The sequence below is a fragment of the Procambarus clarkii genome, chromosome 52, assembly GCF_040958095.1.
Source record: "Procambarus clarkii isolate CNS0578487 chromosome 52, FALCON_Pclarkii_2.0, whole genome shotgun sequence".
NCBI lineage: Eukaryota > Metazoa > Arthropoda > Malacostraca > Decapoda > Cambaridae > Procambarus > Procambarus clarkii.
Genome location: NC_091201.1, coordinates 21,976,330 through 22,003,438, shown reverse-complemented (window position 1 = coordinate 22,003,438; position 27,109 = coordinate 21,976,330). Strand labels below are relative to the sequence as shown.

At 41.9% G+C, this 27,109-nt stretch overlaps 1 long non-coding RNA gene across 3 annotated transcripts in view; it reads left to right on the top strand.

Annotated features, from left to right (window-relative positions):
* LOC123763808 (uncharacterized) overlaps window positions 1–27,109 on the top strand; it is a 241,156-nt gene that overhangs the window by 137,554 nt on the left and 76,493 nt on the right. For 2 of the 3 annotated variants that reach the window (XR_011222708.1, XR_011222707.1), the window contains exons 7-8: window positions 4,895–5,048; window positions 5,844–5,954. This is a non-coding gene — a long non-coding RNA (uncharacterized lncRNA). Of the gene's footprint in view, window positions 1–4,894; window positions 5,093–5,843; window positions 5,955–27,109 lie in introns of all 3 variants that reach the window. The other variant, XR_011222709.1, reaches the window with a different exon arrangement.

The following is a 27,109-nucleotide window of genomic DNA, read 5'->3' as shown; positions in this document are numbered from 1 at the left end:
TTGCTTATTATAGCATTTTAAGATATAACATCATATTAACCCATTAGGGAGGAAGTTGGTAGTTTTTATATACGGTACCATTAAGTTTAAGAGGAAAAAAAGCAGTTAATTTTTTTTTTTGCCAAACTTTAAGCTTTAACCCTTAACATGCTCGGGGTTTAATATCCTGTCATCCCCACAGGCGCATGTCATTTTGAAAAAAAAAAAAATTATTTTTTCTTCCTAACCTGTTAATTTGTGTTCACTGATCACGGGAAAAATAATAAAAAAATCCTAAGTGGCATATATTGCCCACTATAGGGCGGGGAAGTCTGGCAAATTATAGGCGCTGACTCAGCATGCGTCCCAGGCGGTCTGTTGCTCGCCAGCTGTCAGGCCGGAGTTGCCACAAAGAGATAATTACCTAATTATTTCAATGTCTCCGATTGATTTTTCATAGTTTTTTTACTGTAATATTATTCAATAGTGTGTAGTTTGATATATTTATATAATAAAATGAGTGAATCATTGCTGTACTCAAAAATATGGTGTGCATATTGTTGATTCAATTATGTTCATCAATCAGTGAACAAATATTTTGTCGGTTATTACACTATAAGCACAGGTTATATATAAGTATCTGCATGTTTTGTTCACTATAACGAACCACTAAGTAGCTATTACGAGTCAAAAAGTAACGAGGAGTGACCGCCGTGTACCAGCCAGCCACTCCCGCCCTCCCTCCAGTCATCTGACCACCCACATTCTCCTCCCACAATAATGTTTTTGCTATAATTCACTATATACAGACGTTATATATAAGTATCTACATGTTTTGTTCACCATAACTGTACATCTAAGCTTGTATGGTGAGTAAAGGCACAGACGTAGGACCTCACACAGCTGATGGCTGCCGCCCTCAAGGCCAGACGCACTAATATTTCTCCTCCAACAATACTGTGTGGTGTTATTATGCTATATATCTTATATACAGACGTTATATATAAGTATTTACATGTTTTGTTCACCATAACTGTACATCTAAGCTTGTATGGTGAGTAAAGGCACAGACGTAGGACCTCTCACAGTCAGCTGATGGCTGCCGCCCTCAAGGCCAGACGCACTAATATTTCTCCTCCAACAATACTGTGTGGTGTTATTACGCTATATACACACATTATATATAAATATCTACCTGTTTTATTCACCATACTTGTACAAATAAACTGGTATGGTGCCCAAAGACCATTGTGGTAACCAGTTAACAACACCATCGTCTGCACGGTGGCATCGTGCAGACGACGCCACCGCCCTCACCAAAATGGCGGCTCCAAACCTTCTCTTGCTGTTTATACCCTCTATACACACGTTATATATAAGTATCTACATTTGTGTTCACCATAGCGAACCACTAAGCTGGTATGCTGAGTGCAGTCAATAAAAGGTGGCCACACACAGTCAGAAGACATCGACACCACCTTCCCTCCCACAGCATTACTCCTCCCTCCATGGCGCACAGCGCTAAATATCACCACAATCCTGCTATTATCAGAACCCTGGTCAGTTTTTATCACAGTCAGGGGTCTTCTGTAATAATATCATCGCTACATAATAGCATGAACAAGCATATTTTGGCATTTTTAGGCGATGCTATGGTCACAAGCTGAACAGCAGTGCTGTTAGCTCATGCTGCGTGCGTCAGGCTTGGTTGCTCACTCAATACTGAGGCCAATAACACCCGGGAGTTTGGCCCACGATTTTTTTTAAAATGGCGTCTGTTTACAAGAGCCCTGATGAAGGTGTGGTGAACCCCGTGTATCCGCGGGCCATTTAAATCTTGCGTAGTACTCCAACACATCATATGACGTGATGCGCAGTTGACTGGAACAATGTCCAACACGTCATATGATGTGATGCACACTTTAAGGGTTAATAGAAAGAAAACATGATTGACCTTCAACAATGCCGCTTAAATTAGAAGCAACACTAGTTTTCAGTAGTCTTGTCTTTTCGAAAACATTAATCAGTTTTAATTGGAAAATTATGTACAATATTTGAATACTTCAGGATATTTGGGAATAAAATTGAAGTGGTTTAGAGCATTACTGATAAATCTTGAATGTTCAGTGCCTTGAGAGGTAGACTTTTAAGATTGTTACAATTTCAAAATTGTCATTTTTCTATATACTGTAAATTGTCCAAAAATTTTATGCTTTAGGGACTATACTGCAAAATAAATTTAGCAAAGTTAAACGCTTAAGTTTGTTTAATGTCCATTGTTTCCATGGCGTAATTGGTTAAAGTAAGCTGCATTTTTTAACTTGAAGGTATTTTATAAAGTGCTTTTTGAAAGTACATTATGTTACCGTAAAGGGTTAAAAAATAAACTTTTTTATTCCCCCTTTCCCCTGGCTGCCACTTCTCGGCCTGTCTACCATTGAAGTCGAAGTTTAAACTACAAAATTTATATAAGATCTCAAAGAATTCCTTTTCAAATGACTTTAAACTTTTCTATAATTAGGGCAAGTCAAGGTGGCATTTGTTTCGGTTTTATTTTTAATGCATTGGTTCTCTGAATTTGTATTACTATTAAGTACGCAAAATTTCCCAATTTAGAATGGTCCTGCACTGTACCTATTCATTGCACTGAATTAAGACTTGAGCCTTAAAACGGCCCTCTTGATAACTTTTAACGCAGCCATTAGTATCCTTGAAATCTGTAATGCTCTCTGGGTTTGTACTCGTGTCACTCTGAAAATTTATAGACTGCAAAAAAGAGTATTGTCGTTCCTGCTTCCAGACTCCCTACCAGCTGGAGACGGCAAAGGCTCCTGGTGTTACGGCCCTCTCGGGTCGCAACCGGGTTCTTACTCTGGTGTTGTTAGAGGAAGGGTATCCGGCCCCAAGCCAGTAGTGGCTTTCAAGGGATGTGATCCGTAACGCAAGTAAATTAAAGGGGAAGGGAAATAAAGTCAAAAACTTAATAATATAATTAACACCTTCACCATAAATACTATATAAAGATTAACACAAGGGGGAGGAATAAACACCAGAATGCACAACGTAGTCTTCTTCTGAAGACTCTGAACGTTCACGGTGCTCAACGGTGCCAAGCTCTTTGACCTCTCGTGGCCTTACGACGAATCCTTCGAGAATCTTGTCTACCCCGGCCACAGGCCAGCCAAAGCACAGTTCCACTGGGGGCACCGTCGTGGAGGCCATCAACCACAAGTCCAGCCGGTAGCTGGCAGGTTCCAAATCAGCGACGCTGGTTAGGCCACTCCACGATCGATACTAAGGTCGCGAACCCTTAGTCAGGAGCCTCGTGTGATCCCCACAGACCACTCTCCTTGCCACAACACCCCAGTGGTTAAGCGTCTCCACCAGTCAGTCCCGAGTATAGCAATCCCTCAACTGCCACGTCACAGGCAGGGTAACACCAGTGTTCATCCGGGGGGCGACTCACAGCTGCTGCAGCAAACACTTGGTGACGAGACGGCTGCCTTGGGTAGACTGACTCAACTTCCATTACAGCAGTCCCAGGTCGACTCTGTAAGCAGACACGTCATCAATAATAGACACACACAAGGGCATGTCACTTACCGGCTTAGACACAAACGCCCGACGTATCTACTCCATAGATGGCGTTGCTGTCTAAGCTCCACCTCACCAGAGGTCAGCAACGGCTGTGTTATGAGCTAATCAGGAGTGGAAACTAGCCCTTGTGGCCAGTACACCTCGTCCTCACCAGGTGTCGTCGTCCATTTCAAGGGGTTTTCGGGAGCTGACCCACAGATGGCGCGGTTGTCACTGCTCCATGCTCGGACGTTGGGCTCGGGTCTGTAACACCTCGTACGTATGTTCGTTACGTTGTTGGGTTGATTACATAGTGTTTAGTGAGTTTCATATTTATTTAGTAGTCCTGGATACAGCAGTGTCGTAGACGTTGAGACGAAGCTTGGAGCAGAGAGCCGAGTGTGGCCGGAATCGCGGAGCTCTGTGGGAGAGCGTTGTAGCTGGATGAGGTCGTAATCTGGTGCCTGCTGTGTCGAAGCTGTAGCGTCATGGGTCGATAAGAACTGTCTACAGAGTACTACATTCTTGACTGGAGATTGTACGGTTTTGCTATTCGATTGATTGATGAAGATTAAGCCACCCAAATGGTGACACGGGCATGAATAACCCAAAAGTGGAGGCCTTTCTGAGCCATTACCAGTATCTATAAATGATACTGGGGATCTGTGGAGGTGCGACTGTACCCTGCGTGACGGGAGATGTCTCCCGTGTTTGCTATTCTCAAATTGCTGGCTTATATACGGTTTCTACACCTTACAGTAAGAGAGGAGGGTGGAAAACAGTTACCTGTAAATAGGGATAGGATTATAGCTTGTGTAATTAGTTATGCCATTAAGATGAGATAATGGAGCGAGTATAGGTTTACTCGCTACACTTTAGTCCCCCCCCCCACTTGCCTTCTCTTAAAACTCCTGCTCTTGCGTTGTCAAGACTTGACAGACCAACTGGGCTGTGGGCAGCTCAGAGTAACAACCTGTTGGACCGAGCTCTCTCAAATAGCCTGGCCGGGCTTGGCGTATAATTCCCAGAACCCCATCAAGCATGTACAGAGCGCAGGGTCCAGAATGGACTTAAACATCATTGCTGGGTTACTAGTGGGCAGTTTGATATAGCGTCTGAAAATACTGGTGCCTACACCAAGCCAGTTGTTTACCAGGCTGGTAGTAACCGTAAGATTTAGTTTATTTGCCGATTCTTTTTCTTTATGAGGTTAGCATTTCCTACTGCTCCAGCCTAACAAATCCCTGCTACCACAAAAATTACCTAGCCAATGATCCAAATTAAAAATGTATTTGAACACACGAATTTTAGTTTAATTCCTGATTCTTCTTCTTTACAGAATGAGAACCTACTGTATGTGCAGAATGTAGGTGGTTACAACCTGCTGCAGAAAGTAGAGAGCATCAACATTGTAGAGATGGTTTCCTCACCCGTAACGTCGACGTCAACTGGGGCTTGTGCGTCTTGGCGCTACACATCGCTTGCCTTAGAGGGTGAGGGTGGCGTGTCTGCTGTGGCACAATGCTGAAATGCTTTGGTAATTAGAAAGTGGGCAAAGATATGTTGGTGGGTGTTAACTTCGGTGCATTACCCCCCCCCCCCCCCCCCGTCCCTCCCTTACCCCGTAATACTTGTGTGAATCTTCCTGGTGTACGTTCACTTGGCTTGAAATTAACATGACAATAATGTTTAAATTGATTGTGGCAAAGAGGATAAGTGGAGCAGTTATATAGAAACTCTACCCTCGGTCATTATGCAGGTCCAGTGAAATGGCAATTTGTCAATAAATTGCTGGAAGAAATGGTTTTCATAGATTGCCATGTTTGGTTTAGTTACCAGTCAGTCGTGTTACTAATAGTATAAAAATTGAACTTGCTCATAATTTATGCAGTTTCCTGCAGACTAATAATAGATTGGAATTAGTGAGTGCTAGTTGTACTAAATGCACAAGTGACCTGTAATTATTTGTTGGGCAGAGGACGGGTTCCCTCCCCCTCTCTCCACAAACCAAAAATTAGCTAGCAAAACCTGTGGCAATATTTTTAATGGGCTTGATATTTTTATTTATCTTCAAGATTGCAGAACCATGTTCACGCAAAAATTTTACCTAAAAATTGCATTTTCCTGTAGTAAAATGTTTTGCTTGTAGTCATAGTTCCTCTCCTACACTAAGAAATGACAATAGCATGTCTGGGGTGACCCACTAATGCTGAATAGATGCCCGTCCTGCTTAGTGATACTTCTTGCTCTTAATTTGTGCATAATTTGGCGTTTAATATTTTCGGCAGGTAAGAGGATTGTGGAAGTCCTCCTCAAGCACAGTGCAAGAATAGATGTTGAAGCTCCCACGAGCTGGTCTGGGCCCCACAACCGGAACTGCGAGCAACGGGGAAAATACTGTAAGTACTGTACTTAAAATTTATTTCATGGCATAACAACGGCAAGAAATCTACAGGTGCCAAAAAATCTAGTAATTCAGGAATTCTAGATCTTAACACGCTAGTGTAGACTAGTTAAAGATTTAATATCTGGACTGGATGCAATCATTTTTAGTTGAAACTACTGTACATGAAATGTCAGCATTTTGTATTTCTGCCAAATGAGGATTTGGCATAAGACGAATTGGGTGTACCACTTGATCCTTAAAGGTAATAGGGATAAATGATGATAGAGGGTATTGATTTTTTCCCAAAACATTGATTCCGGTGTTCAAACGGTGAGCAGGGTGTAAGAATATATGTTGGAACTCGCATGGGCTGGCCGGGACCCCAGAACTGCGAGCAAAGGGGAAAACGCCGTTAGACAAATTGGGTACAAATCCTGGTGTGCAAATCCCTTGCACTCACACCATCTGTGTGCCAACAAACATGCTGACTTTCGCCCTTTGACTCGGATAGCTTAGGGAAGAAGTCATGAACACTGTTCTTCCTAGATAAGTGTGGAAAAATGTTTCAAGAGGCCAACTTTGATGTGCAGTAGTGGCATGTGGATCCTGCAGGGGGGGGGGGGTCCACCCATGGCTCCCACTTAACATTTTACTGTGGCCTGTGCTGTGGGAACCGACCTGTGAGATTTATATTTAATTTATATGAATTTATGTAGAATTTATATTTACATTAATTTATATATTTCGATAGCAATTTGTATGAAAAGTGTACTGTATTTCTGCAATCTCACAAATCGATCCTTACACATTAGGGGGGGGGGTTATATTAAATTTATATATGCAGCCAATCAAACTACAGTCTTAACTACCTATATTAATATATACAATTATGGGTGCCTGTACAGCAGGCTTAGTCCACCAGATATAACTAGGATGTAGACCCCAAATTATCCTTGTGTGAGGCTAGCTTCCATCACCCAAAGTAACTGATGTGCAAAGATTACTTCTTGCTCCCTCTTCTTGTTCCTGTCAAAGGGCACTAGCTGTAAAGCCGGAATCCTAATGACAGCTATATCAGAGAAACACTGTATGTTATATAAGATAAAGACCAAGGCTTAATTACCTGAAATTAGAGGCTCTCTCTCGTGCTAACAGGTTTGCCCTTTATCTACTTAACATTAACTGGCCAGAAATAATTAGATAAACGGGTTTCAGTATGACACTTCCGTTGTTGACAGCGTGTTGATGATGGAACACTAGTTTGATCTCTCTAACTCTTCGTCTAAGAATTTATAGGAGCTGAATTTGCTTCCCAGCGCCTCTGGTCTTAACAATGGCTGACCTCTTCACACCACTGACGCCTTGGCTCTCCTTGTCCAATGTCAATAAGTGATAGAAGGGTCACATTTACTCTATTTTGATACTGATAATTAAGTTAATTCAAAGATGTTTTTATGATATTTAAAGTCCAAAGACTAATGTATTTAAGAATTCCCAACAGAATAGCTGGTGAATTTATAGTACTGTGGCAATGATAGCCCGTTTTCTATTGACGGAAAATTCCACTGAAAGCTACATCTTTTAAGGGTAACTTGTTTATACAACACAGCAGCAATATTATCTGCCTATTGCATGTAATATTATTAAATGGTGTCGGGTTTTCCGACATGTGCTGCCTGTGGTGGGGTGCCGCCTGCGGTAGTGTGCCGCAGTGTCCCTGCTATCCCTAAGGCAAAGATAGGAGGAGGGGGTGATAACTTTGTAAAACTGCCTTAGAGATTCATCAGTGATGTCCCCATTTTTTCTAGGATTCTTGACCTCCCAACAATTTCTTCCCTCCCCCTCTTGGTGAACAATATTCCATGCAAGTTTGTGAAGTAGATTAATCATACCTTCTGTGAAGAGGCATGCTTAGTGCCTTGCTTAAAAAAAAAAACTGCTAAATTCATATTAATAAATTTGTCTGGCGTAATAAAGGCACGAGACATTGGTGTCTCTTGTCAACGTTGTAGTTTGTCCTGGTCGCCCCTTATCTCTTACTTCAGAGTTGTGCTATAAGGCCCTCAACCACCTTAAGGTTTTCTCGTACTTCTTGGGGTGCGGATAGGTGCACGCTCCTCTATTTGCACTCCTCTCGGCCTGTCTAAGCTCTATTATGAATGCCCTACATACTCTTCTGCATCTTCTACTGTCATCTTGATCCTTTGCACCATACTGGGTTGCGCCTCAGCTCTGGTGCCTTTCGTTCCACTCCCGCCTTCAGCTTGTACGCCAACACTGGCTTCCTCTCTCCAGGACCGCCGTGATAGCTACTGTCTTGGCTGTCTTGCGCGGTCCTTACAGCATCTTAACTCTCGCCTGTGTCGTCCTTTGACTTTTACCCCTCCTGTGGTTCCTGTTCCTCTCCAACACCTTCCTCTTTGTCTGTTTGTCTTGCTTTTAAGATTATTTCAGTTCGTCTTACCAATGTTTCTTCTCGTATTGTTCAGTCTTTGTCCCCGTGGAGATTCCCCCCCCCCCTTCCGAAATTTTTTTCTTCCCTAACCTGCATCACTAAAGCTTTTACCCCCTCTTATGGTTCTGAAACTATTTTCCTTGAGCACTTTTCTTCACACTCCCGCCGTTTCCTTCTTCACCAATGGGGTCTAAGTCTGCTGACGGTGTGGGCTACTGTATTTCCTGGCCATACTTGTCGCCACCCTCCGGAGGCTAGCATCTTCACAGCAAAAATTTATTGTCTATGCTCCTAGTCTCTTGCTTTCTCGTTGTCAATCCTCCTTTGTGGTGGTAGTTGACTCTCGTAGTGCCCTCATGGCTTTGGGGTCCTTTAATCCAGTCCACTCGGTGGTCATAGAGACTCGGCATTGGCCGTTTCTTATCTCCAGTAAATCTAAGTCTGTAGAGTTTTGCTGGGTTCCCAGCCATGTTGGCATCTGTTTAAATGAGTGTCCGGATGCTGCCGCTAAGGAAGCTATCCGCACTTGTCCCGTCTCCCGCAAAAGTATTCCGTATTCCTACTTTTACCCAGTTATTCACTCCTCCATCCTTGCCCGTTGGCAGGGTTGTTGGTCTTCTGTTATTGGTAACAAACTGTGTACTCATAAGGGTCGTGTCCGTGGCCTTCCTCCTGCCACCGTAACCGGCAGTGGGAAATGGCTCTGGCTAGGTTACGTATTGACCATACACGTTTAACTCACGGTCACTTAATGGAGCGCTGCCCTGCTCCTTATTTTCCAAATTGCAGTGTTCCTCTTTCAGTCGTGCACATTTTTGTTGAATGTTCTGACTTCCAGGACGAGTGTCTTGCTTTCCAACTGTCCCTCGATGTCAATTGTCCCTCGATAGAATCTTTGATAAATCGGATACTTTTAATATCGTTTGCCTTGAGCTTCTATTCTCGTATTGGCATCCTTGGTGATATTTAGCGCCCTCTGATTATTCGCACATTTGGTGGTGCTTCACAGCCTTCCTGGTTTGATGTCTTCTTTTGATAATTACTTGTCATTGTCACGGATGACTTTCCTCTGCTGTAGGAACTTGTATGTTATTTGGGGGGGGTCTTTTCCACTTGGTCCTTTACAATAATGACCGACTTATGAAAATTGTGCAACTGCATGAAGTTTCTTAAAATTATTTATATTATGATTTGTTTCTCTGCTCCGCATGGATCCGTACCAGCGTTGACTCGGCAAACCTACTTGTACAGTCCTCCTTAAGGGACCATAATGTGATATTCAGTTGTTCAATGTCAACCAAACTACTAATTATATGTGAAAAGGGTTGCAACTGTTCAGTTTCAGTATCGCAACGTAAATAGAAAGGGAGAATTTTTTCAAACGTATTTCTTATTTTCAAATTAACTGTACAACCAAAAGTTTCAAATGAAATAATGTCTGACACTATCACATTAGCATATAATAAATGATTTTACTTGGCAGGATCATCCATAATGTTTAATTATACTAATGCAAAAAGTTCCCCCAAAATGTATGCAAATATCATGATTATAACCATTTATAAAATTAATATAATTAGGAAAGTGTGTAACATTAATTGTAGACTTACACAAAGGTGTAAGTTTCATATAAATTGAAAAAAAAAAAAACTTAATTGACAAATGAAGTCAGATTCTGCCACATGTGGCTGAAGTTGACATAAACCAATTTCCTCCAAAATTGGCACCCTTACAGATAGGCTTATGTACAGTAAGGTGTCCCGTGCAAATCACCTGATAATAAATTAGATTAAATTTTATTTTTGGGGGGATAAAACTAATTAGAATACTTTAATGATATTGTGATGGCTTAGTCAGACATGATTTCAGTTGACACTTATTTGGTCTTATTTAAAGTTTGAAATTGAACCAGTTTTCACTCATTGCATATTTTTGCATTATGGCCCCTTAATCACAAGGGAGGGCAATGTACATATATTTGTAATTTGACAAATCCCAGTATTACGGTGTTGCTTACATATTCCCCCCCCCCCCCCCCCCCGTTTCCCCCCACTATCAAAATACCTCACTTTGGGGAATATTACACCTTCCATGCATTCTTAGGAGAAAAATAATTTGAGATCTTAGAAGTTTAAGAGTTCTTATGATAAACTTCTATGAACATATTTTCAAGAGATCTTATAGGAGAAATTCAAATTTTTCAGAGTTCATACCAAGAATACAGATATTTGGACCGTATACGATTAAGTAAAAATTCTTGCCTACAAACGAGTATGTCTATATAACTAAACTAGCATTACCCGGCCATCCCCCTCCCCTTCCCTCCCTACCCCTGCGTCACCTGTTCCGACCTCTCGCCCTCCCACCAGACGCCGCCAGCAAGTCACCTCTGTAATCTTATCTTAGTGTCGCCGTAATATCTGGACCGTCCCTCCCCCTCTCTACCTATTACCTTACCCCTCCTTCATATTGTTCATTCATAATTCCGGACAGCTATTTTAGACGTTATAATGTTTGTCCCTTGTGTAAAACTGCTTCGTTTAATGTAAAATCAACTTAAGCGTCTCAATGTAGCCTTTAATACTTAAGCTGCCCCCCCGAGACTACCCAAGCTGCCGCCGGCTACCTGCCCCGAGGCCTTAAACACCTGATTACCTGCCCACCAGTCATTGTCAGCGTTCACCACCGTACTAATTTATATATTAGTCATTAATAAAAGGTATTTATCTATTTTTTTTACTTATTAATCTAATTTCTGTTTACACAATTTATAATACTCATTTATCCTGAAGTTGACAGCTCGCTCTTCAATCCGCTTGTATAATATCCGTCCTATTCAGTCATCTCTGTAAAATAAAAGAATAACAGTTTAGATAGCATTTACACATGTACATTATTCATAAACGCATAAGCCCAAAACAAATGTACTCACCATTGTAAGATAGTTAATTCGTCTGTAGCCGGATTCAGTCAGTCTCCAAGCACATTTTCCAGCAAATATCGCTCTTATCGTAACATTGCGTTTCATAGCAGATCGGCATATTTTTAAATAAAGCATAAGATAGCCTCATCACGTTTCTATCATTCTGCATATAATCTCCGTAAGTAAAATTAGTTTCAAATAGCCTTAATGTAGTTTTTAGAACCTTGTTTGAATAAATGAAACATAGCATATAGCCCTCATACGTATGTATTTAAACTCTGGAGTCGCTCTGTAAACGTGTATACATCGAAGTCTTTATAATAATTTAAAAACTCCAAAATGTAGGGCGAATACACACACATTCCGTAACAATCTAGTATAACTATTTTCCGTTTAGATTTGTATACAGCAATCCAGTGACTCATTACTTGGTCTCTTCCTAATGTATTTATTATAAACATAATCGGACTATCCCTTATTTATTTCATTATTCTATATATATCCGTCGCTAAATAGCATCCTATATATTCAGCTTTATTACCCGTCATATTGTTCAATGCCGTATTAATTTGTTTGCAGTTCATGCTCTTGTATCGCACATGACTCGGCGATCAGAATAAATGTTACTCCCGTTGTATTTCCAAATAAAATAACGTTATTTGATTTCACTGGAACAGCAAATTCTAACTTAATTCTCAAGTTGCCCGAAGCCTATATAGGAAGGGTGTCTGTTCCTCAGGCGTTAGTCTAAATGCGAACAACGTTCGTCCTTTTATAAAAGAATTATATGTCAAGGTATTACACGCGTTAAAGCCTACTGTATTTTTTCAGTGTATAGTTTCGAACATTTATTAGAGAATTTACATGCTATATTAAATATTCACCCCATCACGTGTAATATATACATTAGATAAATCGCAGTGATCGAAATAGAGCGGATTAAGCGTATACGCTTCAGATATGGCTTCCATATCCGTCGTGATAATAATTTATCTGGGATAATGCTCCCCCTTGGCTGGTCAATACTTGATCTCTGCTGCCCATTCCCAAGAATGAACGTCTTGTGGAGTCCTATCAAACGTATATGTAACCGGCGTATTTTGTTCCACCAGAGCTCTATTAATAGCCTCCAATCCTGATGCGAATGGAGTTATCCGATCAATCCACATTCTAGCTAGTTTAATGGTAAACTTGTATCCAGATTCAATACCGTTTATAACCCACGGATCACTTAAGTTCTAATCGCAAACGAATATAAATTCCATCCAAGAGATTCGCTCAAAGTTGTAATGTCTAATAGCAGTTTAAAGCAGCAGTTTACTCCCTCGGTTTTTAACTTTATAAATCTAGATTTAAGGTCCTCTGAAGCATTCTTAAAATAGTCTGCATCATATTTTTCAGCAAAAACATAATTATAGAAATACGTTAGTTCATTAAATCTTTCAGATTTACATTCGGAAAGCGTTGTCATTAGCTTTACATACGATAAATATGAAAATAGTGAATTAGTTTCCACCACCTGCTCATTTAAATAAAGTTACAGCCTTAAACATCGTCTGGGATAAGCCCTGAACTATTGATGCATTTTTAATATCCTCTAAAGCCGTAATTCCGTCAGGTCCCGTTAATTCAACCATCATTTCTAACGTCAGGCTCGAAAGGTCAATAAATTGACCCTTAACTCTTGGGATACGGAATTCAATATAAGAATCATTAAATTTATTGTTAATACTTGAATTCACAGTTAAAATAACTTGCCTTGAAAATATCGTACTTTGAACCATTCTATGCGGACTAACTTTAGGAAAGCCATCGCTTATAGCAGCTGTATAATTTTCTAAAGGAACTTGCAATGCTGCACTAGGAGCATTTACACTCATCATGTCTGTGTCTAGTATACAACTAGTACGGTTTTAAGAGTCTTTATCCATTTTCTTTATATAAGCATGTCTTCGTTTTTCTTTTAGTTATTCGTCCACCTGCTATTAATTTAGGACCTATACGTTTCCATGTTTCCATACCACGTTTTCTAATCGCATCTTTCAAAGTACCTTGGCCTGTATTTATATCCTGCAAAACATTCTCATTGTCAATGCAGCTGGCATAATAGTTTTTAATAGGAAAGGAGTTGCTCTACGAGCTAGACCAGTTAAGAAACTTAAAATTCCACCTCTTAAATGTCTATCAAAAACAGAAATGTCTCCCAATCCCCCATCTCTCTTCCCTCGAGGCGCGATAAATTGCCCTACCTCGTCAACGGACAGCTGTACAAACCCAACCCTCATGTTTAAAAATGTCAGGAGAGAATAATAAACTCCATCTCTTTACCATTATATATCAATGGGTCTAATATGCAATACTGCAATCGTACATCCTTCCTTTTTTAAAATATACAGGTTCCCCATCTTGATCTGTTAATTTAATACTGATGCCGTCAATATTAGTCGTATTTAAAGGTTTATATAATTTCCTGCGCGTTGCATTACTTTGAAACGAAACATCAAAGATATTTACAACCTGATTACCAAGCATAGTGGGCTGCACCTTATCACAATACAAACAAGAAATATATACGGCCCCCGGGCCTAGGGTGATAATAGCATGTATCTTGTACAGTCGTCCTGTTATTAGGTAGTTTATTCATAATAAAAATATCATAGGCTTTACCTACTACAGCTCCAATAACTTTACATATATTTCGACCAAAAGATAAAGAAATGCGAACAATCAATTTACCATACTTTGTAATAATTTTAACTTCACTAAATGCTGTATTAAACTTAATTAGATTACATGATTCATATTTCATATAAATGCCCCCCATGGTCCGGGAAATTATAATTAAGTACAGTTCCTGTGAAACTCGGCGAACCTCTTGAAAATATAGCTGAAATTTCTCTTTAAAATAGTCGTTAGCTCTATGCAATTATCACTCGCTAAAATGACTTTTAAAAGTGAAAGATGTATTCACTGTATTCAAATCAGATAAATTTCTATTAGACACTAGAAGTTGAAGTGAAATGAGACTTTTTGTGTAATTCCTCATAACGGCAAAATAAGATGGAGGCAAGAATATATTCTTCAGGCACATTTCATAAGCTTTATTCGGGTCTAAAGGCAGCTGATTATGTAATCTATTTTCAAAATCATTGGGAGCATTATTTTTAAATACGTCAGTATGAGTTACTGCTGCATATATAAGGTCTATTAGTAAATTATAAAAATACAAACTCCTCAATATGGTATCCAGGTAGATTCTCCATCTCCCACCTTGATCCGCCTCTTCAAACTCGGAGGAAACGCTTGATTTTTTGCATCTACATTTCTAAATAAATTTTTAGGTGTAGAGGTCAAAGAAATAACAGCTTGGCTATGCGTAATTTATCTTCTGGGAATAACAATTTCAGAGTGTACATCCTGCCTATAACGTCAACAATATTGAGCCCAGTAACTGGCGATGTGATGTTGCCTTCCTCATCCCACTTTACATGACCACTTGTATTAAAATGAACAAAGACCGCAAAATCATAATCCTTAAGATTTAATCTCAAGTCTATCAAGTGATGTATAACAGGATTTGTTTTCACAGTCGTAGGCTTCTCTACACTTCTGTTGATCAATAACTTTTCGAGGTACAAGATAGAATTTTCATTATTCCTTATTAAATAGCCTTGAAATAAAATTTATAGCTATTGGAAATAAAATACCCAATAAATTACCTCCTCTTTTACTCGTTAATGTCTGTCTTGGGTGAAATAGCCTTCTTACAGGCTAATGTATGGAGTAGAGCTCTATATTTAGAAAGTCGTTTTAATATACTTCCCAACTTCAATTTTATTTTATAAAAAATAATTACATATTTCATAGGCAAAGTATGTTCGTTTTTAAGTCTTGATTAACTTTTTCCTAGACTTGTAACCTAATCTAGCTATTAGTTTGATAAATCCACGATACTTGCTAAAGGGCTGCTGCTTCATAGTTTCTTCATCTGAATTCACCCACTGATCAAATGAACTGTCGTATCCGACGTATCTAACTTTATATAAAGTAGTAATGCCAACTTTACGTTTACTTATAATTCTCAACCCCCTCACCATCCGGCCCGTTGGCGTCGTGAGGGGGCTTGGTGGACGGCTGCCAGAGTGTGATGCTCCGTGGGCCAGTCCTCTGTCCTCTTCTGGCCTTGCACTCCTGCTGCTGTCTTCTCTAATTGTGCCGGATCGCTTTTCCTTTTCCTTATGTTTCGTTTTTCTCCCCCCTCTTCTCCTATCTGCTTGTCGTTTCCTGCCGACCTTTTGCTTGTTTTGGATTGTTTCTTTGGACTTCTATTTTGACGCCCGGGTGCTTGAGGAGGCATACTCTTGCACCCGTAGAACTGTAGTACCCAACGTCTCGAGCGAGGGGAACCTTTTATTCTCGATCCCCCTTTCGTCGCTGAACCCGATCTCGACGGACTGACGGCTCTTAAGGTGGCGTTTGTGGGGGTATACTCACGACGCACCCCTAGGGGGCCCCGGCATCATCGGCGATAGCTTCATGTTGGGTGTCCTGCCTCTAATTGTGGCTCCATGGTGGGTATGGGGGCACATTCGTGGATGAATTTTTCTCTTCGTCTCTGTCGTTGAATGTTTCCGTTGTACCCTCTAAGGCTCGTGGGGAGGGGGGGCGACCAAGCCCCTGAGTCGGCCTGTATTGGAAGACCAGGCTCTGTAGCTCCCGCTGTGTTGGGCCCCGACCTTGCTCCTCCTTTGACCGTCCTGACTTCTTTCCCCAGCTCCCCTCCCTTCTGTGGTTGGGTCGAGCCTCCAGCCCCCGGTGGTGACCACTTCGTCCCCTGATGCGGCTAAGTCTCTCGTTGTGACTACTGCGCCTTTTGACCCCTCTCTAGGGGTTCTCAACGCCGTTCGCGCCCCAGCCGCACTCGCTCGATTCCTTCTCGTGCTGATGCGTATCAGGCCCTGTTTGGTCCTACTTCATGGGCCAAATACTTTGATCTCCTCCCTCATGATTTTGCGCCTCCTGACGATTTCTCCCTCCATCGGCATCTTGTAGATTCCATGGATGCGTCTGTTACTTCCAACCCCACTCGTCTCGGCACACGTGTCATTGCTGCTCCTCCTCAGGATGCAGCTTCCCGCTTGGCTGCCTTATCTTGCCTTGGCAAGATCCCTGTTCGGGTATCCAAGAACGTTCAGATGAATGCTAGTGTTGGCACTATCCTCCTCCCACCCCATGTTGCAACCGGTGTTCGGAATCTGCAGGATTGCCACGATGATATTCGGCATATCCTTGATGCCCAAGGCCATTCTGTCCTCCAGGTTGACTCGTTTACTCGTCTCCCTCGTGGTCGTCGCCGGCAACCCCTTTGCGTTGTGAAGATCACCTTTGATGGTAGGACCCTTCCATCCTGTCATTCTTGCTGGTGCTAGGTGCTCTGTCCAAGAGTATATTCCTTCTCGACTTTTTAACAAGTGCTGGAGGTTTGGGCATGGTGCCCTCCGCTGCTCTGGGACTGTCTGTCTCTGTCCTTTGTGTGGGGGTGAAGGTCACTCTAAGTCGGAGTGCACTTCTCCCCATGAGCTCAACTACGAGAGGCCCATCCTGCCTTCTCCCGTGCGTGTGTCCATTACAAGCTTGAGGCAGCCGTCCTCAACCTGAAGCACCGGGAGCGTTTATCTTTTCCTGAGGCGAGACGCCAGGTTCGCCGGCTCCCGCCTTATACTAACATCTCTTATGCTCGCGTGTTGCGCTCTTCCTCTCCTCGTCCTTCCCCCCTTCCTCAGACTCTCAACCGTTTCCGGGCCTTGGACCCTGATACGCCCACTGCCCCCTACTCTGTCCCTTTGTGTTCTGTCCCGAAGGGTCCCTCTCCTGGTCCTCTGTCTGGGGTTCCCCTTCTTTCTACCCGGTCTGTCATGTCTCCTGTGTCTTCTTCCTCGTCCCCCTCTGATCCTCCTTCCCATCCTCTTCCTCCATCTATCGGCTCTCCCCGCCGCCTGTCGGTGCAGGCGGATGTCCATCGCTCTCCTAACGGCCGTCGTGTGTGCTCTCGTTCAGCTTCTTCTGTTGAAACAATGGAATCCGTTGCCCGGTACGTAGTTGCTGGGATACCAGTCTCTCTAAGTCAGAAGCGTAAGCCTGGCTCCTCTCCTTCCTCCTCCCCGGCGGGTAAGAAGGCTTTGCTTTCTTCCTCAGCTCCTACTTCTGGCTCTGTTGCTCCTTCCCCTCCCGTTTCAGTGATTGCGCCCCCTGTTCATGCTATGGAGGTTTCTTTGGCCTCTGCTTCCCTTTCGGTTGCTGCTCTTGCTGGGGTGCGCTCCCCTCTTTCTACTCCCCCTCTTCCTGCTGCTGTCCTTCACTGCTCCTCTCCGTTGTCTCCTCCTCCTCCTTCTTCCTCCTCCTTCTTCCTCCTCCTCCGGACCCCGCCCACCCATCTCTGATCTGTTCTCCCGTTTCCTTCCCTCCGTCTTTGCTCAGTTTACCCATGCCCCCTAACCCTGACTTTGCTGACCCTGATCCCGACCCTGATATTCTTTAACGTACTCTGTTGCTCTTTCGCCTTTGTTTCTTCCTTGTTCTGTTTTTGTCCTTTCTCTTCTCGTCGTTGTCCATTCTTCAATGGAGCGTTCGAGGTTATTACGCCAATTTCCTCGAACTCCAACTTCTGATTTTGCGGTTTTCGCCCCTTTGTCTGTCTCCAGGAGCCGATGCTTGGAGCTCGTCCTGGTCGTTTTCATGGCTATTCCTTTCTCTCCCCCCCCCCCAGCCGTTGCTGGGGCTCCTAATTCTTCTGCTCTCTTGATTATTGCTGATGTTCCCTTTGTTCCTTTACTTTTTCCTTCGCCTCTCCATTGTTCTGCTGCTCGTGTCTTTGTGGGGAAATGGTACACAGTTTGCTCCATTTATCTCCCCCCCGAGTGTCCCGCTCTCTTCCTGATTTGAACCACCGCCTAGACTCCTTGCCAGAGTCTGTGCTCCTGCTGGGTGACTTCAATTGTCGTCATTCTCTTTGGGGTGACGTTCTGACGAATACCCGGGGTCGCCTTCTTGAGCCGTTTCTCCTCTCTTCTTCCCTGTCTCTTCTGAATTCTGGTGAGCCCACTCATTTGGACTCTCGGACTCGCACCCTTCCTTGTCTTGATCTTTCTCTCTGCTCTTCTTCTCTTTACTTAGATTTCATGTGGCAGGTTCTTGATGACCTCCATGGAAGTGATCATTTCCCCATCCTTGTTTCCTTTTTCTCTTTTCGCCCTTCTATCTCTTTCCCTAGGTGGCAGTTTGCTAAGGCGGACTGGACCCTATTTACCCTCGGTGCTGCTCTCTCTGACCTCTCCCTTCTGCCTCTCTCTCGCGCTCTCCTCCTTTTTCATGACTTTGTCTTTATCGCTGCCCTCTGCTCTATTCCTCTCGGGGTCCACGGAAGTACGTTACCTGGTGGACTGTGGACTGTGCTCGGGCTGTCCGCTGTAAGCGTGCAGCCTGGAAGAGGCACCGCCGTAGGCAGACGACTGATTCTTTTCTTTCGGAAAGCGAGTGCGGTGGCCCGTAGGGCCATCCGTATGGCTAAACGTGAATGTTGGGCATCTTATGTCTCAACAATTACGTCCGAAACCCCTCTGACCCAGATCTGGAAGCGTATCCGCAAGATAGCGGGTAAGTTCGTTCCCGATGTTTCACCGGTCCTTCACCTCCATGATACTCTTGTGGCGGACCCGTTGCAGGTCGCTTCCGAACTGGGTTCCCACTTTTCTTCTGTTAGCTCTGGTCTTCATCTTCCCCAATCTTTCCTTCTTCGTAAACCTGTCCTTGAGTCTCGTCCTTTAGATTTCTGCACTCATCTTCAGCTTCCCTATAATGATCCCTTCTCTCTCTGAACTTCGTTCTGCCCTGGCCCTCTGCGGTTCTATGGCGGCGGGCTCCGATGGTATTCATTGAGATGCTTCGCCATCTCCCTCCGTGCACGTCTCAGTATTTACCGAGTCTGTATAATCGGATCTGGGAATCGTCGTCAGTCCGAGGATTGGCTCGATGCCGTTGTCCTCCCTGTTGGCAAACCGGGGTCTCTGGGTACTTCCCCTAAGGACTTTCGCCCTATTGCTCTCACAAGTTGTCTGCAAACTCTTTGAACGTATGGTTAACGTTCGTCTGATGTGGTTCCTGGAACACCATCACCTCTTCCCTTCTCAATTTGGTTTCCGCAAGTGCCGCAGCACGACAGATGTCCTTTTGAACTTCGTCTATATTCGTACTGCTTTTGCTGCGAAGACCTCCGTTGTTTCCGTCCTTTTTCACCTGGAAAAGGCTTACGACACCACTTGGCGATATCATATCCTATCTCAACTTCTTTCTTTTGGCCTTCGTGGTCATCTCCCTCTTTCTCCTCTTTCTCCGCAGCTTCCTCTCCCGTCGTTCCTTTCGGGTGCGCCTTGGTACCGCTCTCTTTGCCTCTTTTCAGCAATACGAAGGTGTCCCAGGGTAGTGTTCTGAGCACTACTCTTTTTCTGGTTGCCCTCAATGGTCTTCTTTCCTCTCTTCCTTCTGGTGTCTTCTCTGCCCTCTATGTCGATGATCTTACCCTTTGCTCTCGGGGTGATGATTCGCCTCTCCTTCAGCGCCGGCTTCAACTTGCAATTGATGCCGTGTCGTCTTGGGCCACCGATCATGGCTTCAAGTTCTCTACTTCTAAGACTTGTGCCATGACTTTTACGCGGAAACGGGTTGTTCTTCGTCCCTCTTTGTCACTTTATGGTCATCCCCTTGAATACAAAGAATCCGCGAAGCTTTTGGGGTTATTCCTTGACACTCGTTTGTCTTGGTCTCCCCATCTCTCTTACCTCCGTGTTGAGTGCTCTAAGACCCTTACCCTCCTTCGGGTCTTGTCCCATACTTCTTGGGGGGGCAGATAGGCGCGCACTCCTTGCTTTACATTCCTCTCTCGTCCTGTCTACGCTCGATTATGGTTGCCCTGCTTACTCGTCTGCTTCTCCTTCTACTCTTCGCCGTCTTGATGCTTTGCACCATACTGGGTTGTGCCTCAGTTCTGGTGCGTTTCGTTCGACTCCCATCCTTAGCTTGAATGTTGACACTGGCTTCCTGTCTCTCCAGGACCGCCGTGATCGCTACTGTCTTCGCTATCTTGCGCGGTCCTTGCAACATCCTTCTTCTCGCCTCTGTCGTGCTTTAACTTTTACCCCTCCGGCGGTTCCTGTTCCTCTTCACCACCTCCCTCTTTCTGTCCGGTTATCTCGCCTACAGGATTCTCTTTCCGTTCGTATTTCTGATGTTTCTCTTCGTGTTCCTTCTTTGCCCCCCGTGGAGGGTCCCTCTTCCGCGGTTTTGTACATCCTTGACCTGTATCACTAAAGCTTTTACCCCTCCTACGGTTCTAAAACACCTTTTTCTCGAGCACGTTTCTTCTCACTCCCGCTCCGTTTCTGTCTTCACCGATGGGTCTAAGTCAGCGGATGGTGTTGGCTACTGTTGTTTTTCCTGATCGCACTTATATGTGTCGCTTGCCTCCGGAGACTAGCATCTTTACAGAGGAACTTGATGCTATTCTCTATGCTCTTCGTCTCCTGCTTTCTCGTTGTCAGTCTTCCTTTGTAGTTGTTGACTCTCGTAGTGCCCTCATGGCTCTTGGGTCCTTTAATCCGGTTCATCCAGTAGTTGTCGAGATCCAGCATTGGCTGTTTCTTGTTCACAGTAAATTTAAGTCGGTTGAGTTTTGTTGGGTTCCCAGCCATATTGGTGTCTTTTTAAATGAGCGTGCGGATGCTGCCGCCAAGGAAGCTGTCCGCTCCTGTCCCATCTCTCGTAAAGGCATTCCGTATTCAGACTTTTACCTGGTTATCCATTCCTCAGTCCTTACCCGTTGGCAGGCTTCTTGGTTGTCTGTTACTGGTAACAAGCTACGTACTCTTAAATGTTGTTTCCTCGTGGCCGTCCTCCTTCCACCATAACCGGCGGTGGGAAACAGCTCTGGCGAGGTTGCGTATTGGCCATACTCGCTTAACCCATGGTCACTTGGAGCGCCGCCCTGCTCCTTATTGTCCTAGTTGCATTGTCCCTCTTACAGTCGTGCATGTCCTTCTTGAATGTCCTGACTTCCAGGACGAGCGTGTCTTGCTTTCCGACCGCCCCTCGCGATCACCTGTCCCTCGATAGAATTCTTGGTGACTCTGATACTTTTGATATCATTCGCCTTATGCGTTTTTGTTCTCGAATTGGCATCCTTGGTGATATTTAACGCCCTCTGATTATTTTGCGCATATGATGGTGCTACATAGCCTTCCCGGTTTGGTGCCTTCTTTTGATAATTACTTACTTATAATTCTCAAAATTTCAAATGTATCTGACAAGTATGTGGGAGTCGGCTCCTCTCTCTAAAACCCGCCTTCTATAAGTCTATTATTTAAGTCCTTTAGATGATATAATGGTACAGGTTGTTAGTATCAATTTGAGCAATAGTAAATATTTCTTTGGTGTTTTGTCGATGAAAACCTCTTTTGAACTTTGAAATAAGATTAGATAATGCGAGCCGTACTGTAACTCCCACAGACAGCTGATTACTGATGCGCGGTACAGTCTGCTGGTCTCCTTTATACATGTGCTTAAACTGCCTAGTCACATCTTTGAGGCGAAGATAACACATGTACATAAATAGGTATTTTCCCCTTTAATCCTCTATGGGGTGTTCCATTATGTTTTAACCACATCAGGCAAGACATTTATGTAGGTTAAGGTATTGTATGCCGTTAAATGTTTATATATCTTAGTTTTCAATGTTCTTATGAATCTCTCTGCAATGCTGGCTTTAGTTTCCTGAGAAAATACACTGTACAGTTCAATGTTTTTACTGTCTAACAATAGTTTCATAATTTATTATAGAATTCACCGCCCTTATTGGTGTTAAGCTTCCTTACACCTTTTGATGAAGGTAAATCAAGAATGGCTTTCATGGCTCTGCTTACACTCTGACCTGATTTATTGGATAGTGGAACTACTTGTGCAAACCTCGAAAATATCAACACAAACTAATAAATATTTAATATCATTGTTGTGCTCGGCTAACAATGTCATATCAGCCAAGTCACTGGTAAAGAAAGCTTTAGGTCTAGGTGCTAAGATACGTCTGTGCTTAAATTTACGTTTTATTAATAGATACAAGGTATAAGCATTAGATGTTTTTAAAAAATATTCTTTCGCATCTTTTATAGTTAATTCAGGGATTGTTTTCTTTGCAGCCTTGTACAATTTTAAAACACCACCTAACCCGCCTACAGACTTGGGGTCATGGTATATCTTATCAGGAGTTTGTTTAATGTTCACCATTGATACACTATTTCATATGGGGGTTCATTTACAATATTCCCCTAAATATAGATTCAGGTGTTTTAACGCCCAAGTAAATACCCATACTGTCGAGAAATCACTTTCTTGTATATATCTAAACATTTCTTGGCATCTTTTTCAGAATATTAGTCTGCCTAATGTTTCTATCTGGGACAGGTCTCTTGATTTAAGCAGAATAAAATGAGATGCATTTAAACTTATAGATCTAGAAAATTTCCCACTAAAAAATATATTTTGGGTTATAAAAATAAGATGTTCTCATGCTATCCCCTAGTGAATATATCACTTACTATTTTAGTTTATAGATTCAACATACAAATCATAAACAACTAATCAGATACGTTCTGTAGATCACGTTCCTGTAAAGGGTTTACAATTTCAGAGTAAAAAGATATCTTATGGCTAATGAGTGGGTTAGTTCTCAACTCTTTATACCCACTTCTACAGATAATTATTTTAGCAAAGTTCTGCTGATATTTCTCTATCATTTAAGAACATAAATAGCTCTTCCCACCATTTGAAAATCCAGCAATAATAATTCTTGACGGTTCACTAAATATATTCAACTAGGCTTCAGTAATAACTTTTCTGCCCCTTCCATGATGCTGGGATTCAATAGACTAACTACAAATATATAATGAAAGGAGTATTTAAACAAAATGTACATTAGTTTTATTTTAAAAAGTTATCATAGCCATTAAATCAGACATTTTCATTAGACATTTCATAGACATTTGAACATAGTCATTACATGTACATTTTCATTGGACATTTGACCATAGCCAATAGTATCAAAAAACATAGCCATTAAATCAGAGATAGACTATACAGTATCAATAACTTAGCCAATTCAGTAACAAAATCATATTCATTTTCATTAGACAATAATTCATAGACATTTGAACATAGCAAATACAGTAACAAAAAAAAAATACATAGCCAATACAGTAACAAATAACAGCCATTAAATGTCATATTTGAACAGACATTTGAACATGGCTAATAGTAACAAAAATGCATTGCCAATACAGTAACAGAGTATCATTGAACATAGACTTAGTGGTTATTAGGGAACAATTGCTGAGCGGCGACTATCCCGCTTATTCCAAAGATTAAAAATGGTGAATAATGGACGTCTTGGTTGGGGATTATCTACACTTGCCGGATCCTCTACCTGTACCTCCTCGCGCTCAGGAATGTCTGGGTGACCATAAGTAAAAGACTGTGGGACTAATGAGGTACCTCTTATCAAAAGCTGACAGGCTTAGCGCTTAGTTGTTTTACATGTACATATCTGCCTGTTAACGTTACGAATGGACCGGGATACAAAATTAAAAGTTGTATTTTTGTAATGTTCTGAAAAGATGCACGTGTTTTGTTGGTGATAAGGAATCCCTTTACATGTGTTCATTATCAAGGGTTAGGAGAGGATAAGTTTTAGGCTTGAAAGCAATTAATTCAGTTATAATTTTTTGCTTTACTTCTTTGTTCTAGTTCGCCTTTGCGAGTAGTTGAGTACATGGGATGGTCTTTGTCAAAATTACTGAAATCCATATAATCCACTAGAGGAGCTTTTGTTATTTCCTGGAACGCATCTTTACAGATTAGTGAATATGGAGGAGTCTGTATCTGTGTAAATTCGTCTAAGCCAATTATGGGGAAAGTGCTAAACTACGTTATACCAGAACTCGTATAAACGTCTCTTGGCTATCTGCAAGATCTGATATCCCATGTAAGGAGTGGTGACTTTAAGGATGTCTTTAATTACTGTGCAGAGAACCCTATCTGGACCTAGATAGCTCATTTATACAAAGGGTTTCTTGCACGAGTTAAGAATGAGTTTTGTTGTTACTAGATGGCGAGTATTAGCATATCTGGAAATACTGGTCATTAATTTTCCGTACAGACTATTACTTATGAGCTTAGAGGTTTTTCCTTTAACTTTACAGGTAATATTAGATTGTTCGCGAATGTTTGTCGAAATAAAATCTTTTAAATAGGGAACCTGTTTAAATTCATAGTTTTTACTTGTTCAACTTCTAGTCCTAGTTTTAATAGCAATTGCAGGAAATCCAAGCTCACTAAATAATCTTTTTGGGGCAAATGGGATGCAATTAATTTAGTATTTTTAGGTGGGAGCTTACGTTTTTCATCATTAAGGGTTTTCTTACTGTACTGATAAACTCCTCGGTTATATTAGTACAAGACAGTACAAGGGATAGATCAGTATACGTAGCTACCTCGGGAGGTAAGTTTCGTATCGCATAAAATCCAATAGCCTTTGTCTTGATCACAAGGGATATGTTCTAACCCTTGGCCTAATAAGGTATCTTGCTCAAGGTCAGTTAATTGTTTAATCCCTCCCTGGGGAAGTAATTCAGCCATGCACGCTGCATATAGGCTGTTAGTCCAAGTACAAAATGTGAGTTTCTTCATCAGAGCTAGGGTTAGATGTAGTGTGCTCATTAACAGCCTGTGTAAATTGCCGTAATGGGAGACGTGAACCCTCTCTAAGATTTCATCTCGACAAATCATACATTCTGATCATACACATAGTCAAGTACAACTTTAGATTTAAAGAAGAATGCGTCCCAAGCGTAACTAGGCAGTGATAACTAGAACACAATATCTAGTTCGTAAATTTCTTTCAATGATGTGCGCCAAAGTGTAAATATATCAACTAACATTCCTACGTCAACTTTTAAATATAACATGAGGTAATCCTATTTTTTGTACAGTTCCCTACATTAAATACTTTAAGAGCTTTGTTGTAATCTTCTTCAGACAGAGAAGTGTCATGTAAAACATTGTAAAACTTATCTCGAAGGGAGCCGAGGTTCGTCTAATACATCCATGGAAGAAATGTAATCATAACATAGGCTTTGTTTACCATTAATTAACAAAACTTTAGCCTCATCGGATACACCGCTTAATGTGTTCAGTATATTTGGTGGGTTTCTTGCTGTCAACGTGCTCTTTTGCTAAGATTCCCAAATGACCCATTAAGGAGAGCTATGCTATCTAGGAATTTTTCACCTACGATGACTTGCATAAATTTTAAACCTTCCTTGGTTAGAATTTCTACATCGCGGTGAGGATCTTTAGATAGTTCTTTAAGTATAATTCCAAGATCACAGGCAGCATTATGGGAAAATGTGGTAAAGTATCTAAGAGCATTTTTACATTGTAAATTGCAAAGAGCACAATAAGCACCTAAGTAATTATTTTCTTGTATAATATGATGTCTGTTTACCTTTCCTATTCTTAAAATTTTGATGGCACGATTGACACGTATTTTGCCTTTGAAACATTCTTTCCTGCTCTCTAGAAAAGTTCTTAGGGAAGTTGGAGAGCTGCGCATAAATAGCTTTCCATGAGGCTTCTAGCGTGGTAATTAAATGATTAACAGCCTCTGGACCTACGTATGAATACGTTTCTACGACATTGGTCTAAAATCGTGTTAGCATAAGCAATTGCTTTATGCTTACATTCAATCATGCCTCGAGGATTTTGACGGTCTAAAAGACACTCGAAGTCATAATAGGCCGTGAGAGTCGGACTGTAGGTTCTCATATAATTTTTAAATATTATTTTCTCATTGGGATTATAAAACGAAAATACTTGGGATACAGTGCATGACTCTTCGTGAGCCTGAATCTCATCTGGGGGAGCGTGCAACACGCATATGACAGAATTTATGAGTGTTAGGAATTCTATAGCGATTATGGTTAATATTCTTTGTAAATCTATCAACGTCCTTGATCAGAGATGCTTGGCTTCCAATAATAACAAAGGGACTTTATCGACATAATTTTCTTGGCTTTTCCTAGCTAAACTAAGATAGTAAAAATTACTTTCATGAGTTACTGTATAAATATAAATAGAAATTTTGTAAAGTTTCTCTATTTTCCTAAGATTATCAAACGATACAGGGAATCTGATTTCAGCTGCCCATACTACGAATAAGCCATTGTAAGCCTCCTAAACCATTGTAAGCTTTTGTGAGAAATATTAATGTTACTCATTGTTGTCCCGCGTGCTAGACTTTTATACGCCGCAATACATTGCAACAAACACTAATCTCCCTCGCTGTGGGGGTTAAAAACAGTCTTTACCCGTTAATTTAGCAGGATAAGGTACGTAAGATCTGAGGTGCATAGGGTGGCGGATATAAGAAAAATTAATGGTGTAGCCTGACATGGAATGAATTCCTACACTTGAGGATTGGACATTTTTAAGGCAATCGTAGATTTTAGCGGTCATCTCGTCGACCCAAGAATTTACGAGCTCTTCTACCTCTTCCCAGGTAACAGTCTGGGTTTCGCCCCTAATTGAAAACACTTAGTCTAATATTTCATATTGATCGTCGGTATGATTAAGTTTTGGCAAATTTAACCTTATGTCCGGGTAAATATGAAATGAGGGAATTCTTCCTGTA